The sequence below is a fragment of the Ammospiza caudacuta genome, chromosome 4, assembly GCF_027887145.1.
Source record: "Ammospiza caudacuta isolate bAmmCau1 chromosome 4, bAmmCau1.pri, whole genome shotgun sequence".
Lineage (NCBI taxonomy): Eukaryota > Metazoa > Chordata > Aves > Passeriformes > Passerellidae > Ammospiza > Ammospiza caudacuta.
In genome coordinates this window covers 27,477,936-27,492,819 of record NC_080596.1, presented here as the reverse complement: position 1 = coordinate 27,492,819, position 14,884 = coordinate 27,477,936, and positions in this window count along the sequence as shown.

Below are 14,884 nucleotides of genomic sequence, written 5' to 3'. Positions count from 1 at the left end.
CTCCCATTTTTGGACAGTCTCAAAGTCCTTAAAAATTAATTCAAAAAGCAGCTGAGAGGCATTACATGAAAACTTTAATAATCTTTTTTTCAAAATGGGAGTGCCTGCTCCGTTCTGCTTCATCAGAGATGACAGTTAATTCAATATTTTCCTTGTTCAGATCTCTTAAATCACCCAATTCTTTCTGAAATTATTTGAGTGTTGAAAACTGCTCAAGTGCCTTGTCAAGACACATCAGACAGAATGTTTCATACTTCTTTTGTTTCAACAGGGCCTGTTCTTTCATTCAGAACTTCAGTAGCAGTGTAGTTTAAAACCACAGTTCCCTTGCCACCAGCAGAACCTGTATCCTTCTCCTTGGCAGCCTGATGGATTGACTGTCTATCCAAGGACCCTTCTGAATAGATTTGGGGTTCTCTCATCTGCCAGCTTCCCACTCAAAATTAGGGTGTCTTGACAGTGTTTCATAGAGTCTTGCCACAAAACACATTCTGGTGGCCCAAACTTTCTACCTCTTTAATTTATTAAACAATTATCTCCCTAGCAAGATTTTCCTCAATGTTTAAAAACTCACTTGGTACTCTTCTGTCCCAGGCAACACACTGTTTTTTGATCTGTAGGGTTCAATTTGGTATTGTTTGTACAAGCACCACAGAATTAATCTCAGAAGTTTGAGGGTTTTTCCCCCAAGGAAAAAAGTCTAACATTCCACAAAACAACAAATTAATTATTTAAAAAAAGTGAGAGAAATCATCCTTCATTCTGGCTATAAGAACTCAAGAGAACTTCATTTTGAAAAGCGTTTTAAAATTTGATGTTTTAAAAAATGTCACAATACATTTTATAATATAGAAATTCCAGGTCAAACTCAGATTTCTGGTGCTCACATACTGTGCCAAGCTGACTTGTATCACATTTCTCTTCTACACTTGTACTGATTTCCTGGATTTGTACTTATTTCTCAAATCCTTTCTCCAAACTAATTCTGAAGTCATAGGTTATATCAAAATGGAATATATTTCCACGATACACGTGGTACTCTATTTAATTTAGCCTCACTTAGGGAATCCATAGGAGCCCAAAACCACATCTGCTTAATATCAACCCCTCCAGAGACCTGCATTAACCTGAGCTTTAAAACAACACATATTAGTTTAAAAGGAGCCCTAGAAGCTGCTTCCTGCACAGAAAACAACCCTCTGAAATGATGGAATGGCCTTGTAGAAGGGCCAAGCAGTGCAGACTGCAAGAGCAGTCATAATTATTGCCTTAAAAGCACTTGAAGCAGCAATAAACACATTAGCAGGAGCCCATCCATAATGCAGCTCCTTCAGGAGCAGCGTTACTTAAGTGACTTTAAATAAGCCTTTGTCATCCAAATGGGAGCAGGAGGAACACTTGGAGCAAAAGCTCAATTCAGCACTCTTGCCATTATTCAAATGATGTGCAAGTGGCAGTGCACAGGAAAAGGGTGGGGACAGGGAGGGATGCACAAACAGGTGAGAAACAGAAAATCTCCCAGAGAAAACGAGAAATTTGAGACTTCAATTACTTAGCAATAATTAACCAGGAGTTTTCTGTCAACCTCTGTGTCACAATGAAGCATAAAACCAAATACTTGACTATGTCTGGTTTCAAATCCTTAGACATATCCATCCACCCCTATAGCTTTATATACATATCCTCACAGAAATGAAGTCTTAGGGCCTTTGTCTTTTCTGTGAATATGGCCAAAGATCCCTTCAGTTACTGCTTTTACTATCAGTGTTCTACACCTCCACCTGTCTTCTTTCGATCCAGGCACAAAAAAAACCCCAACAAAGTACTACAGAGTTTTTTTCACCTCATGGGAAATTCTAATATAAGACTATTTAGTAACTACTTAGTAATAACTTTGTCATTTTGTGTCAACAAATTTTCTAATGTTAAATATGGTAATTTATAACTTAAATAGTCACACACATTTTATAGAGAATATCTTAAGATATTAAGTTAAGTTAGTTAAGAATTTCTCTCCAAAAATGTCAGGGAGAAAACAAAACTATTTTTATTCAATTCCATTAAGAATTTAATTTTCAGTGTTTACCAGAAAATTAAAGGACAAGCTAATAAGAACTTCCTGCAAACCAGAGTATTAGTTAAAACACTTCATGGCTTTCTTTAGGAAACAAAGCCATTGATCAAGTATTTTTTTCCCCTTCAGAAGCACAAATTTTACATGTCCTTTACCAAGCCATGAAAATTTTCTCTAAATATTTGCAAGCCTTGCTCTTGTCTGTGTTTCTGTTCTTTCTGCTAATTACCAGCACTCTCTTAGTCTGCTGCTCCCATTTTTCATCCCGACAACACCCAAACACAAGTGGGATCTGTGATGTGGGACACACTCAGCTTCTCTGGCACATCACATGCCTGCTACTTTTAACACTTCTGACTGGAAAAGGATGAATCCCTTATGTCAGACTTGAATTTTTTAATTGATGCCATCATTTAATTGGAATTTTAGAATTTAGTTTTAAAAAAACACAAACTAAATCTATTAAAACTAATACCACCTTCCCAAAACTTTATAATCAAGATATGGAAAAATTCAAAGAGTTAGAGGTTAGGATTTTAATTTTCCCTCCTCCTACTTGTTTAGCCATTTATCCTTATACTTATAAATGGGTGGAAAATCCTTCCAAAATGGCAAAGTGACAAGGCAGAGGAAAATGCAGTTTACATTCCTGTTACTTGATCAACCTGGATTGCTCCACTGAAACAGCTTCCTGTGGCAAAATGTTGATTTATGAAATGTACAATGTTTCACTGGAATATGATTCAAACAAAATTGTGTTCTGCCAGCTCATCTGCTCTGGCAGACTAAAGGAAAAGGGGGCAGTTTGTAGAATATTTAAAAAAAAAATAAATTCCAAAGACGATAGTTAAATGTAGCCTTGGATTTGCTGCTCTTCCAGAAATTAAAAATTACAAGTAATTCACACTTTGCTGAGACACTCCTCTAATACAAGAATTTCCCAGGAAATGGATATTTCAGGTTTTTGCTGCCTCTTCATTTTACTTAAAAGACAGAATTATTAATGGAGCTTTTACATTACATATTAAATCTAAAATACATACACTGAGGCAATTCCTAAAAGCTGTCTCAATATTCCACTTGAACTGCTGGGATTGAATCAGACTCAATTAAATCCATTGGCTTCAGCACCTGTGTGTTTTTCACCCCAAAACATCAGCCCTTCAAGTAAAAAATGGTATAAAAAATGATGGAATTCACATTTTTGACAGCAGACTCTATTTGCCTGCCTGGCCCAAACCTGATGAAATATTGGCTCTTCAAGCTGTCAGTGATTCTTGATAGTACAAGTGCTTTTTTTGGTGGAGACCCAATTGTTTCTAGAGGGCAGGAGGCTGGACCTGGGGAAAAGCAGCCTGGTGAACAGCAGGACAGGGAGACAGGCTCAGGGGATGAGGATCAAAGTGCTTTGTCCATTTCCCAGTAATATTTAACCCCTGAGGGCCACAAGACTGGAGACCTCCTTTGTAATAATATTTACTGTAGGTTTTTCAACAAATTAGCACAAACGTTTGGGAATTAATTGAATATACATGCATAAATAAGCATTAATCTATATGAATCTATAATTAATAGATATTAAATACTCTATAATCTTATTGATTTACGAGTTCCAGGGACAAGTGTGAACTGCTGAGGCTATGCTCTGCATGGTTAATAGTAACAATAACAACAATAATAATAATAATGCATTACATTTAAAAAATAGGTTCAGCTGCAGAATGTGAATTCTTTAGTAAAAAGCTCTGCAGGTCTCTTCCTAGTAACATATCCCAAGACTTATGTGCATCATAAACAAACATGTCCGTGGTATTATAAAGTGTAATTCCTCTGTATTTGTTATTAGGAAAGGGAATATGTTTTCCCATATGCTTTCCCCTCCTATTTCTGCTGTAACTGGGCACAGCTCCCAGTACATTATCAGGAAACAAAACCCACCATCCCTGCTGTAAACATTGCAAGGTGAGTGTTAAAGACCAGAGGGAATTTTGGGCAGGAAACCTGTGCCTGGAAAGAGCCCACTATAGGATGGCTAAAACCACCTTTCTGCTCTTCAACTGCTCAAAGCCAGCTGAGATTGCACCCACAGAAATATTCTGGATTGTTCATTTCACTGGTGAGCTAACACACGGGCTGTGCAGAACCCCAGATGAGCAGAGAGGAGGTAAACAAGGGGAATGCACAGCTCAATAGAGAGCTTGAGGTATAAGGAAGGTTTTCCACAAAGGAAAAATAGCACCCAGCTTTTAGCTCTTTCTCATCTTACAGCTGCAAATTATTTCCAGGATCTGGATGTACACCTTGCCAAACAGTCCTGTTGGGCTAGCAGAGCATTACCCAAGCAAAGCCTGTCACAGCAATTCAGTATTTGTCATTTCCAAACAGCTATTCCCATATAAAATAAAATTATAGCATTACCTTCAGCTGTGAGAGTAATAGAATTTCTCATTTCCACTAGAAATGAGTGGGAATTTAGTGTAACAACTATAATTAAAAGCTTGATAGTTTGCTGAACATATTTTTCCCAGTTTAATGATCCTGTTTTACATGAATTCATACTTTACAATGCAAGTAGCTACAGTTTTCAATGGGAATATTTAGAGGGAAAAGTGCTGTCTTTAATGATTAAGATCAAAAGCAAGTAGATTTAAAAGTTAACTGCCCCCATAATGCCACTTTCTGGCTGCCACCAAAATCCATATGAATGGCTCTGAAACAGCAATCTGCTTTAAGCAAAAACCAAACCTTCCTCCCCGACCTTTCTGTCTCAATTTAGCACTCTTGGCATTATTCACAGGATGTGCATTGTCTTTTTTAAGACAATGCCATGCAAGTATTCTATGTGCGGGTGAGATCAGCTCTCCTCCCTGTTCCCAAGTGCTGGAGACCTAGTACCACAAGGGTTCACAACCAGGGTGCTCCTGTATATGAGAAGAGAGGAAAGCCAAGAGTTTCAACTGTTAGGAGACCTAGGAAAGGATGGCAAACTCTGATTTTTCACTGGGTTATTATTGCCATCAGCCATTATTACTCTTGAAAGACGCTGCTCCTCTAGGGTGCGCTCAGGGAGCTTGGGAGCAGCTGGCTGGCTGCGGGCACTCACACAGAATCACAGAATAACGAGGCTGGAACAGACCTCTAAGATCAGTCACACCTATGCCCTAACACCTCAACTAGACTATAGCACCAAGTGCCATGTCCAGTGTTTTTTTAAACACACCCAGAGATGGTGATTCTACCACTTCCCTGGAAGGAGCATTCCAGTGTACATAGAAAAAGGCTGGAAAAGCCAAGTAAAAGGGCTTCCTGTTAGCAGGAGTTTCCTCCCTAGGAAGTTACTGCATAGACAGAAGGATTCTATCACTTTTCCACAATTACACTGCACCACTTGAATTCCTCAAGGGTGCAGGTTTGAGTTTTTTGCCAGGTTCTATTCCAGAGTGATCTGAGGAACAGCAGTACTTCAGTTTTGATCTGAGTGTAATTTTCCCACATGTGGTGAGACTTTTGAACCTGAAACATAGACAAGGATCTGTGCATCAATTCCCAGAATGAATCCATTTTTGGTTTAACTGAAGTTTTCAGGGATCACCAGTCCCTGTCTGTGACCTGCAGGATTGGAGTTTTGTTCCCCAGAGAGGCACCTTCTACCTCAGCCTGGACCGCCCATCCTTGGCATCAAAATCACACAAAGTCATTCATTTGCCTTCTCTAAGGATTTGATAACCTCTACACTTCCCTCAGCCAGAGGTGTTTTGACCTTTAATTAAAAGAAAAATTTGCTGTCTTCCACTCAGAAGGCAGCAAATAACGAACTCATTAAAATGAAGTGACTGTTCAGGCCTTAAGAGCAGTAAGAGCCAAAGTCCCATTAGCAGCTAACAATCCAGAACATAGCACATAAATATACCTAATACGGCAGAGCAAAATGCCTTGGCGCATTAAATTTGAGCAGAATCAAATGTTTACAGTCAGTGATGTCTGGGACATGAAGTTTTAATGCACTTAATGAAGGAAAGCAAATTGCTTCTTATTAGGCATGAAATGTTCCTAAAGAAATCGCCCCAAAAAGTTTATTATGTAAATGAGGGATAGAATTAGAATTAACAAGGACATAGTAGAGAAATATCAACTTCTTCCTAATAGATGCACCAATTATGAAGAATAAAGACACAGCAAATTCAAATTTAGAAAAGGTAATTATATGGATTAATGTAAAAAGCTACTGAATGCAATATAATGAAGAATCTGTACCTTGTGAGTGTCAGAGAGAAGCTTCACTGACAAAGCAATGGATTAATTAATAAAGTTAAATCGGTGAGTTTTGAGATACCAGGCAATTAAGGGCTTACCTTAAAAAAAGCCCTGTCTTTGCTTAGCCAGGCACAGAGACATGCCCGTTTGTCCCTGCACAGTGTGCTCCACGGCTCCTTCCTTGGAAAGTGCTAATTAGTAAGCATGACCTATTCAGCTGTCCAAAAACAACCACCTGTGGGTTCAACAGGGAATGCTCGTTGAACTTCCACAGGCAGGCAGTGGGGACAGGGGTGGGATGGAGATCCCTGAGTCCCCAGGGAAGGGGGAAGCCAAGGACAGCAGGCAGAGTGGGAATAGCTGTGTGGCACCTGGCCTTGGAAAGGGATCAGCTTTCCAGCTGTTAAAATTCAATAGCCCTTCTCCACCCTGCAGAGCCTTCAGAATCAAATCAAATAAATACCTTCTGCCTCCCATGGAGCCTGTGCAAATTCTAGGAAGGTTTCTGGCCCTGGGTGCCAGGGATATGCAGCTTCTCCACTCTTTCATTAAAAATAGGGAAGGCAGACCCTAATAACCTAAAAAGTTGTTCCATATTAAGGGTGTGGAATACATGTGTGTCCTTCCTCCAAACAGACAAGCAGTGACAAAATAAGTTTGGACTGCCTTAGCTGACAATATCTTCTTAGCATTAAATAGAGGGGAGGTCATGACAACAAAATTGAGCTGCCTATTATATGACTATAATAGGTCTAGGTAAAAGTCCTTTCTGCCCACTTGTCTGTCAGACAAACTGCTTAGACAGAACTGACACCCGAGTTGGCTCAAAAAAAAAAGCCAAGTGCTTTCAAATGATTACCTGTGCAGCAAAGGCGTGCTGCTTGACCAACAATTAGATAAACACACACGAGAGACGCTAAAGATCCACGTTACCCATTTTAACAAATACCAGCCTGTCAGAGGTGCTGGTAATGTACATCTGCAGAAAGCAGGCAATACACACATAAATAAAATCTAACAACCAGCCACTTATCCCTGTGTGCCTAACATTACAATAAAACACTTCTTCCTCAAACTGGGAAAAACAGGAAAAAATAATTCAGGGTTGCACCCTTTTTCTCTATGTTGTTTAAATGGAAGCAATCTTGCATTGCTGAAATACTTTTACTTCTAAAGCACATGGTACTCTGCATCCTCCCACTCTCCAAGCAAAGAGCTCTGGCACTAAAACTTCAGAGGTGAGTGCCCAGCAGGTGATGATTACAGTGGCACAAAATGCACAAACCACAATATTAAATTATGAGCCCCGTTCAACCACCTTAAGAAATAAGAAGTCCCTCACAAACCACAGAACTAAAAGCACAAACCATACCCAATAAAGCTCCTGTCTGAGCACAAGAAACACTCTCAACACCTTTCCAGCAGATGCCCATGACCCACTGAAGGAAAGCAGCCTCCTCCCATCCCCTGACAGTGCAAGTCAGGGTCAGCTGTGCATGGGAACCATCAAGTGATCATAAACCTTTTGCTTAAAAATATAAGTTAATGAATTGAAATAAATCTGTTGATTTGACACTCCAGTCAGGCCCTTGCTACTAAGAGGGACACTCGCACTGTGCTTCCTGCTCTCCTCACCTGCTGCTCACCAAACCCAGCAAGAATCACTACAGAAACACATGAGTTTTATCAAGTAAAATAATGCTGTGTAAAACACACATGTAAGTAAAATAAGTATACATTCATTCAGATAAAGATTTTATCATCTTAGCTGCAACCAATTTTTTAAAAGCCTCCAACTCCTGTAAAACACAATTTGTCCTGAAAACAAAAAACAAACTTGCATTGTTCAGTGTCTGGGCCACAGCTTAACAAAACCTGCTTGAGACAAAACACTCACGTGCCTACTCAGAGTCCATGACAGACAATCACACACCCTCATAGAGCAATACCTTGTGTGACACCCCTGCAGGATTCTGCAATACTTACCATCAACACTTACCATCCCAACGCATCCAGCCTCCTGGCATTTGTTTCACCTCCGTTTCTCCCTCTGTACACACCTGTCAAATTTTGTCCAAACCAAAAGGTATGACACAAGTAAAAAAACCACACCGTTTGTGGAAGAAATCTTTATTGCACGTTTACAGCACATGTTGACCTTCACAAGTTTTCAGCTGACTGAATTCACCTTCTTTCTTCCTGTTGTTTATATGTTCTAAGCACGTTCCCACAATTACTTTTAAGTGTTCTTGAACACTGATGGCAATCCCAATTGCATTTCTCAGTGTTTAAATTAACATAATTAAAAATAGGAGTGACTGCACATGGTGTGCCTCATGGGCTGCCCAAGTAAACAGTGGTAGTGCAAATCCACTAGAGATTGCCATGCACAAACAGAAAACTCCACTAGAAATGCATATTATTTGCTCTTCAACAGACGTTAAACATTTTTGTTCTTGCAATATTGTGTCCAAATTACTGCCAGAGCACTTAGCTCATAGTAAGTATTTCTGCTACTCTGCCTCAAATATTTGGGCTACCCAGTGCAGTACTCTAGCACATCTAGGCCTACAATTTGTTTGCATTCTCCTTTACAACTACAAAAAATTTCAAGTCAGAACAAAAATCTTCATTCTTGCTGCCCCAAAGGGAAATCAGCACGAAATTCCTGACTTTAATTCTTAATTGAACAATGAAGACCATTCACGCTTTATAAAACCCCAGACAATGAACACGGACAAAAAAAACCTTACTCGATACTCCAAAGGAAACCCAAGACCATCTCTCCCTGTTTACAAACCTGGCTGAGTTCCACAGCTTTCACCAGTTACATGTGAGAAGCTTTTTCTCTCCTAAACATTTTCTATATTCACATAAACTAGCCAAAAGTCTCAGCTTGTCTTTTTGGGGTTTTTTTAAAGTTTTCCTTGTCTTAATCAACTCTTATGTAGTAAAACTCATAGAATTAACCAAACATATTTGTTATGCAGCCATGTGGCACAGAGCAACAAACCCCTCAGTAATGTGTCAGTCATTGTCACTAACCTTAATTTTTTTCCACAGGAAAGCGTTTGCAATCTGCTCACTGCACTGCTGCCTCCTCCAGCACCTCCTGTTCTGCCCTGCCCTTCCACAGGCCTCGAAGTGGGAAAAGCAGCTCCGTTTTCTCCTCAGAAGCAACACAACCACAGTCAGCATATTTTATTGCCTTCCCTTAATCACGCAGTCCCCAGAACCTGTTTCTCCCCCTGCAGCCCTCACGGCCTTGATGTCCCTTTCGGTCCCTCGGGAGCATTTTTTATTAAACAAACGGGCACCTTTTGCCACCTCCCAGCATTGGCACTAAGTTTTTTCAGGAACAGTACAGTTCACCAGCCGTGCCTTTCCGAAATGGCCAAAGCCCACCCCATTGCTGCCAGCCTCCCCTCACGGGTCAGGCGCGGCAAGGAGTACTCGCCACCTCCTCTCAGCTCACCCCTGGCCAACCCTCTTAGCTATTTCTTCCCTTTTTGCAAAGCCAAGACTACACCTGAGCCATGCCCCGAGCTGCAGCGCCTTTTCCTGCCCCCTCTCAGCGCACGGAGGGGACCGCTCGCCACCCGCCCCTCAGGAGCCCGCTCCGCCATCGCGCCGCCTCGCCGCCACAAAATGGCGCCGGCGGGGCCCCCTCACGGCGGCGGCGGCGGCGCCCCCTGGCGGAGGGACGAGGAGCAGCAGCTCCGGCTTGGCGCCAATCCCGCCCGGCGCGAGAGCGGGAAAAGCCTGGAGCGGCCCAACAGCGGCCTGAGGGCCCGAGGCGCGGGGGGAAAGCGGCTTCCCCCTCATGGCACCGCTCTGACAGCCGAGCAGCTCACTGCTGGAAACCCTTTTCCATCTAAATAACCGATAAACATACCGATAATAAACGGCCCTCAACAAAGTTTCAACATAGTCAGTGAGAAATGTAAACCCAGTGAAGAGAAGCCATACGACTGGACTTGTTCCATAAATTCACTTCAAAAGAAACAAAAAAAGGCAGGACACACAGAAGCCACAAGTTAATCCAAGTGACCAGTGATGGTGTTGCTTTACATCCCAATGACGCTGCTATGTAATAACAAAAAAACCCCAAAAAAACAAAAACAACAACAACAAAAAAACCCAACAAAACAAACTAAACACAGAAAATAAACCCCACCTCACAAAAAAACATAAAACAAACAAAAAAGAAAAAGGCACTTGGGGTTTTTCAAAGCACCATTTTGGCTACAAAACACACACTCCTATTGGGAAAAGGCCCCTCTGCCTTTTAGCCTCGGGGGAATTGCAGCCATGGCAGTACCACAGTTTTGCTCTCCTGTACCAAAGCACATCCATCGCTTTTTAAAGCCCTGACAAACCCCTCAGGGACAGACTCCTTCCTCACAGACACGGCTGGGCCAGCCTGGGGAGGTCAATAACAACATGCTGACAGTGCAGTATTCATCTCAGCACCAAGAGGAAAGGACAGATGGACTCGCTTTTCCTCTGAAGGAGAAGCGTGAGGTTGTACCAGGCAGCTTAAATCACAGAAAGGAAAAAGCAACAGAGAAGAGGGAAGGAGAGGAAGCAAAATTGACAAGGTAATTTACCATCTACTCTGTGTTTCAGGTAAAACACCCATCGCTCTCTAATAAAGCTTTCAAAATTTCCCAGATGCTCTCCAATGGAATCCTGGCATCAAGGGATTTTTATCCATCAACGCATTATTTTCTCTTGGTCTGCCATACATTAAGGACAAACTGGAACACGCTCTACCAAAGCTCCTGCCTCCTCTCCTAGGCATGGATGACACAACACAAAGTAACACTTTCCAACAGTAACAGCCTTCAAGAGACAAGAAGTAGCAGAGCAGTACTAAAAGCACCCAATCCCTTTCTCCTTGGATTAGGCAGATTTGTCTGCCAGCTGAGCTACTGTTGCCTGTAGCACACCACATTCTGGCTTGAATGCCATGGCTTCTATTTTTAGTATTATAATATATGTATTAAGATAGATGTGTTAACAAGATTTTTACACAATTGTTAAGAGTATAGGGCTTGCCATTCCCCATTGATTTCCACCAAGTACATTCAAAGTAGTACTTTCTTTATAGCTAAAGCTTCAGTTTTGTTACACTAACTTTAACTTCTAGATTAAATTTCAGATGGGTGCGCTGCAATCTCTCTCTCCTGCCTTCTCTGCTGATAGATCTCAGAATCTTTGTGGAAACAAAACCTTATTTTAAAAGCTACACCACCTACTGGGATTTGTTCTTAAGTATCTGCCTTCTGCCAGCCAACAGGTCACACTTTAGACACGGCTGTGATCTCATTAAACACCCCTGCTCTGCCTCACTTCAGCCAGGAATGCACTGAAGGGATAAAGACCACAGAAGTCTTCTTTAAAAATCATGCCATTTTTAACTATTGATGGATTTTCCAGGAAGTATCCATCAATAGTTAATATTAACTGCAAGATCCTGCTCTACAGAATAGGAAGCTGAGATATTTTTCAGCTTTATGGAATAAAGTTTTCCTGGTTTTTATTTTTAGACTAAAAGTACTAAATTCTCAACATAAAGAATGAATTCCTTAGAATGCACTTAGTACATCTCTTAAAAACTCCAGAAAATACACTAGCTTAAACAGTGTAATATACCTGCTCCTCCAGCCTTTTCCCAGTTCTGAAATAAGAAATTGGTGAAGAATTACTGAGGTGTTGAAACTTTAAACAGGTGTTGAAACTTACATTAGTATTGTGCATAGTACAAGTTGCTCAGCAATTTTCTGTTTTATTAAATTGCCTCTTTCAATAAGCAGAGGCTTCTGGAGTACTTTTCTTTTTGCAAATTTTGGGGAAAATGATCAGACAAGTTTCAGGAGGACAGAGTTTTAGCTCTTGATGTGAGCAGCTTTTTTCTTACCTATTTCTTGTCTACACTTTGTCTGTTACCTGTAAGCAATGAAAATTTTCTTATCTTAGACATTATCTAATAATTTTTAAAATAATCTAATAATAATTTGTATTTTTTACAATAAAGCACACTGCTTGGACCATAAGGCCTAATTTTGCTGGGAAAAAAAGATAACTAATAAACCGACAGCTTATGGCTTCAAGACCAATTGTTATTTGGTTACCTTTTCCATGTGAAAACTGATCATGTAAGAATTGCACAGAATACTTCTAAAGAGCTAATACTTCTCTAGAGTTAACTTTTTAAAACAAGAAAACTGCAACTTAAATTTTGTTGTTTTTCTATCCTTTGAATAGCATTACTTTTTTTTTTTTCCTTGAGTTTTCCTTTGAGGAATACAAAGTAACCACTGCTTTAATAAATTATTTTCCTGAAAACAAACTTCATTACTTAAGTTATTCCAGTCAGAAATACAGGAATAAAACACTTGTACACCGAGCCCCCTTGACTTGGATTATTCTCAGTTGCAGACTGGATGCAGAATAACTCATCTAAAAATGAAAATAATTCTTGATCTTGGTCTGATTCTGGCCTAGGGCAGGTGGTCACAGCCATTGAACTCACTCACTGATGGGAACTGTAATCAGCTTCCAGGGAAACTTCTGGTAATGGCAGTATTGGACCAGAAATAATTTTGGTTTTAATTAGTCCCTCATTTATCAGTCTAAAACTCAGCTGTCCTATCAAGAACTTTATTTTACTTGCTGTAATGTTATCAGACTGGTAGTTGCTCATATGTGGTTGTGGGGTGCCCTCTAGTGAAGAGAAGAGAGAACTTGCTTAAAAAGAACTGCACTATAAGGGCCGTAATTCAGGGTGAATTGTAACAGAAAATGAGACTAAAAATGAGACTAAAACCCATGAAAAACCAGTAGTGATGGAACGCACTGTTTTCACATACAAAAATAAATACACTTAAAGTTAGGCAATTCGTCTCCTGAGAGTTTTTGAGAACAGCTTGGTAACAACTCGATTTAGTAATTTTAGATTGACTGGCGTAACGTGAAACGTGTTAATATTCTTTACCAGGATCTGAGATCTGTGGGCGGATCCAGTTCAAAATCTCTGTGACTCCTTCAGCTGCAACACTGAGGTGTTCCTCTGCCCTGGGCAGTGCCTCAGCACAGTCAGACCACCAGGAATGGGGATGGATATCTGGGATGGGTGCCTGGCTGACTCACCTGGATTCAAGATTCTGGTTTGTAAACAAAGCACACATGGAATGGTAGCAGGCATTTCTAGATCCTGAGGGCCTTTTTGCATAGGAAAAAACCTAAGGAATTAGACTTAATTTTCTTGCAACTTAAAAAACAGTGATTGGTGTGTATATGATATGAAATAAAAGGAGAGAACCATGTCTCCTTCTTTATGTCAGATTAATTCAAATTCCCCTAGTCTCTTTTGGGTCTCCTGGAGTGGAATTTTTGCCTAAATTAGATGTGTGTTTTAGATGTGTGCATTAGATAAATGCAATAGCCTCTCTGCATTCACACTAAGGAGAAATAAACTGCCTCAGAATATATTTTATCTGTTCTACTTTAGCAGTCTGTCTTAAAGAAAGATAAATCCTTTCTCCAAGTGCCTCTTTCTGCTGTTGACTTAAGATATATTTCACAGCAGACGTTGGACCTCTGTCCAGATCAATCTGATACTTGGTGTACTCTAGTCCATAGTAAATGTGCCTGAGGGGAGTCCTGGTTTGTTGGGGCTTCCTATGTGTTAGGGGGTATTTTTTTCTCAAATCTTAACGAGGACCCCAGCTATAGGGACAGGAGGCTCTCACAGGTAAGGCTGTAATTGCTGGTGGGTGCAAGGGGAGTCTGGCGTATGGTCCATGTGAATTCAAACTACATTGGAAAGCTACACTGGAAAAATAATATGCCAATGCTTCAAGTGCTTTCAAACATTCTCAGATTCTAGCCCTTCAGAACAGTAATGACTGCTTTCCCATAGTGTACAGTAATATTTGTTTGCTTGACAATAACATCAAAAAACAGGCAAATACTTATGAAAAGGCAGCTTTTTTTTTTTTCCAGATGACACTCGGAAAACACTTAAATAACCTACAATCAAAATATTCTCATTGTTTTCCTCACTTATTGAAAGCAAACGGATTTTGTCAAACTTGCAGGACACCGCTTGGGAGAGTTAAGTTTAGTTCCTTTCACTTACTGTGTGTGGATGCTTGACAATCATTACAAATGAAGTGCTGCTTAACTATGTAATAAACCTTTCCCTTCTGTTTGCTCCTAATGTTTTTTTTTTAGCCTAATTTAAAACAAGTGCTCATGATTTCTTTTGGAGATTTTTGATAGTATTTGGTTGAGGGTTTTTTGGTGAAAATTGATGCTTTTAACAGAAGGCTTCAGCATTAAAGCATTTTTCTTTAGGGTATGCTAAGTTTAAGCAGGTAAACTGATTTCTTCAAGGGCTGCCAGGACAATTCAATGTGTGACACGCTGTGGCCTGGGTGTTAACATTGCTACACATTATCATGTTGCTGGACTATTTGAAGAGCAAGTGTGATTACTCATCCTGTTCGCAGCAGGTTTGCAAACCAGTCACAGACAAACAGAAACTCA